At 32.0% G+C, this 4379-nt stretch overlaps 1 pseudogene; it reads right to left on the bottom strand.

Moving 5' to 3' along the window:
- Positions 1-2827: 2827 nt before the first annotated feature.
- Positions 2828-4093, bottom strand: LOC131641369 (aspartic proteinase CDR1-like; annotated as a pseudogene).
- Positions 4094-4379: the final 286 nt, after the last annotated feature.

Genomic DNA, 4379 nt, shown 5'->3' with positions numbered 1-4379 from the left:
GTACCTGAAAACTCATTGTGAAGGTATTTATACCTTGGATCTGATGGAGCGGATTGGATAAATGGGTCATATGTTATTAGGCCTTTGGCCGGCATGAAGAAGTTGGTCCTTGACATTTGGCTGACATGAAAAACACACACATACACACACTTACACACACATACAAATATATATATATATATATATATATATATATATATATATATATATATATATATATATATATATATCATTTAAAAAAAGTTAATATTGTATTTGTAACACCCCATTCTACCTGGCGAATATTATTAAAATTAGAGTTACAAATTTCAACATATAAATAGAATGCTACATTTACTTCTTAAAAACAATGACATTTAATCGCATGTAAAACATATACATAACACTTAACTTCAAATGAACCGACAACAATATAATTTAGTCTTCAAAATAAACAACTTTCAAATTAAGCAACGAAATCACAAATTTCAACTCAAAAGACATAAAATCTTTATCCAACAGAAAAAAACTCGAAACAACAAAGTACTAAATAAAGATCAATTTAAAAGTCAACAACTGAAGTAATAACAATAATAAAGCAACAAGCATTCATCCCCCCGAGTGTTACGTATCAGAGCGAAGACACCGACTCGAATGAATGAAGGTAGACACTCTTCATTCTGGATTACCTGCATGTTACCAACATCGGATTAACATTCAAACAAAAATGGTGAGATATTGAACAATATAATAGGATGTATGATAAATACTATATTAGAATCGGTTCATACAAAATCATCGCTTCGTAGCTAATTAACAACATTTATCACAATAATATCATCTACATATAAAACGATTATTTCATCATCACAACAATTCAACATAAAAGTGCAACACGAGATGCGACTCGTTACAATGCACATGCATGTGATACCAACATGGCATAAGCCCCCAACTTATTATTTCCAATTAATAGAGGTATCAACAAGGAATAAGCCTCCAACTTAAAACTTTTGCCAATCCAGGCCAAGTTACAGAGCACAAGCTCCCAACTTTTATGCCATGTATGCGACAACATTATGAATGCAACAACAACAACAACGATTCAACACTGGCATAAGCCTACAACAAATAATAATAACAACAACAATTCCATATTGGCATAAGCCAACAACAAACAACAACAACAACAACAACAACAACAACAACAACAATTCAACACTAGCATAATCCTACAACTTGGTTCTGCCAATCAATAGAGGCACACAACATAATTCATCTCCACCTACAAATTCACATCTTTAATATCTATATTACATCAACTTATACAATCCACCGTATCAAGCAAAATAGATTGTAAACATTCCACATAATTATTCGGACAACTCGACTATATTCGGCTTAGCAATTTTCTGCTAAAATTACTAATATTTTCTACTTTGTACTGCTATGAACAAAATCATTCTAATAATACTATTGCTTTACTGTCAACTAGCTTCCACTATTTTTCTGTCATTTACTTACTGATTGTCATTGCTAGTTACTAGTTACTGTATTACTCTTCTGCCAATTTATTTTCTACTGATACCTACGGCTAATATTCTGCAGTTAACACTAACCTTCTACTAATGTTACTAATTATTTTCAACCAACTAATTTTATGTTTCATTAATTAACTACATGTGCAATTACATTACTAATTGTCACTATAATTAATTAAGAAATGATTTCCACTAACTACATGTACATGAATTAATTAAATAAAAGTATTAAAAATGGTGGCAGTCACCCCACCACTAGGGGCTAGCGCCCCCTCTGTTTAACTAAGGGGGTGGGCGCCCCTATTCCACACTCACACTAGGGGTGAGCGCCCCTCCTCCTCTCACACATTAAATGGGAAGCTGTCCCTCCCTCTAGTGGCAGGCGCCACTTGTTCTAGTGGCAGGCGTATACCAAATTTTCCAGTTTTTCCAATTTTGTTCAGAACTTCCTGCGATTCACTCTTATACTATTCTCAGACCAAAACAACATTGAACAACACAGAATCGATCAACAATATCATCAAGAAATATTTTCCAATAGTCAGATTTATCAATTAGAGTACTGCAACAGTATTAACAATTATGACGGTATAAACACAACAACATTATACACACAACATCATTATACACATAATAACGATTTTATACAAATTCAATCCCTACATAATATTCACCATAAACCCCAATATACAATCAGAACCCCACCCTTACCTTGGATTGAAGGTCGCTCTATAACTCTCTGATTGAACCTAGCTCTTTGCCTCTTTTCCTCTTCTCTGCAACTTCTCACATTAACCACTTTCTCCAATTCTTTCTCTTCCCTTTTCTAATTACCCTAATTTTCTATTTAACTAAACCTCATAATTTTTTTTATTCCTATTGGGCCTAACTCTCACACCCTCACCTTTTCTACAAACAACCATAGAAACAAGCCCATATAAGTTGTCTTGTATTATTCTAATATTATTACTAATACTAATCAACTAGTTAATCAAATAATAATAATATGTCAACTATAGCACACAATTCACAAAATTTCACAATTTCGACAAATAATTCAAAAATATTTAATTAAATTACCAGGCGTAACAGTATTCGCGTGTTATATCTAATGGAGAGTTCGTAAAAAGTATTTGGTCCCTATAAGTTAAAAAAAAACTTCATTGAACTTTTAGTTTTGCAGTATGCATTTGTTTATATAACTTGCTAGAAGGATTTTATTTAATTTGAATTTTCATTTTCAAAAATAAAAATAAATTTTTACCAATGGAATGTGAATTAAATTGAAAATAAAGTATAACATTTTTTTACAATTTAGTACAATCAGTAGGCTTAAATGAAACTGTAGTTCGTTGAAGGTCATAATCAACTAGTAAATTTTATTGAGCCAAGTTTCCGAAGACGTGAATACCATCTTAAGATGGGGCAAAAGCCAAACAAACAACCTTATTAACAATTGGAATAAAAGTGCTAATGAAATTCAACCAAACATCTGCGCCCTTAAAATGTGCCGTAATTTTAGGAAATACATATTTATTTGATTTATGAGAATAACAAAGGCTCAAAAATTTATTTGAATCCTTCACACGGTTCAGTTTAACCAATGCTACTAGAGTTTATTCCACATTTTTATAAATATCAGATGGTAAAATTGGCAATGTCGTACCTGAATCAATAATGAAGTTCCCTTCAACTTGTGGCTTGGAAAATCCTAATATTTTGTTTCCAACACTTAATGCATTTAGACTTGCAAAGTAAAAAGTTGGTGGAGATTTCTTCACTAAAGTAGTTGAGACAACCCCTGTACCAAAAACCACAACCGCATCTCCAAAACTAAGTTTGCTCGTTAAATTAGACATTGATGGCCCCAAACAATAAGAGAAATTTCCACCAATTGATGACGTCAATTATGTTAAAAGAGATATAGGTCCACCTCCAATCCCAACTACACCAGAGTTCCTGCCTTGAAAAAACATTGTATTTTTATGTCCACATCCTATCACAAAATTAGGAAATGAAAAAGAAGAGCCATTGGTGGAATTCAATGTAAAATACATTCCATCAACATAATTAATAGAATATTCACAAGAATAATTTTTACTACGAGAACTAACTTCCATAGGTTTAGATTGCTTAGATGAACAAATAAGGTCTTTATAACTTGAAGACTTTGTAGGATCAATGATAGGAGTGGTTTGTTTGTAACATTGTTTACAAGGTTGGCATTGAAGCCAAACAATGTCACTACCTGTATCAACAATACCATACATAAATGGGGGTGTACCGACTAAAGAGATAACGAGATACTCACCTTTATCAAAGATTACGATTGATCTAGGATAATTAGTGAGGGAATCGTTGTATAAAAAATTGACATGATTGATGGAATGATTCATGGAATTGGCAATAAGTTGGTATTTGTTTTGTGAAGGTTGGTAAAATGGTGATTTTGGAAAGTAACTGTGGATGAGTTCAACACTAAAACCATTATTTGGTGCATCAGAAAGAGTAATAATAAAGCCAGAAAGTGAAAATAAAATTAAAGCAAGGAAATAATATGAAATAATTGTCATAATGGGAGAGTGTTTACCCAGAAAAATGGTAAACAAGCGCTAGTTTCCTTTTTAAAGGTTACTTTTGCAGAATCAACTAGAATACTCCAGGACTAATTGCTTTATTTTGTTATATTATGTGTATCTGGTTTGTATTGAATGCAACAGTGACTTTAAAGTAAAAGTAAAACACTGAAATTAAAGGCTTTAAAGTAAATCAAAGCAATAAAAAAGGCAGTAAATGTGCACTGAAAGACGAAATATAACGTAAAATGATTACATTAATTAAACTGGTACGCATACATAC

This window comes from Vicia villosa, unplaced genomic scaffold (genome assembly GCF_029867415.1).
Source record: "Vicia villosa cultivar HV-30 ecotype Madison, WI unplaced genomic scaffold, Vvil1.0 ctg.003701F_1_1, whole genome shotgun sequence".
NCBI classification, from domain to species: domain Eukaryota; kingdom Viridiplantae; phylum Streptophyta; class Magnoliopsida; order Fabales; family Fabaceae; genus Vicia; species Vicia villosa.
Note: the sequence above shows the minus strand (reverse complement) of the source record. Positions and strands in the feature narration are given on the sequence as shown.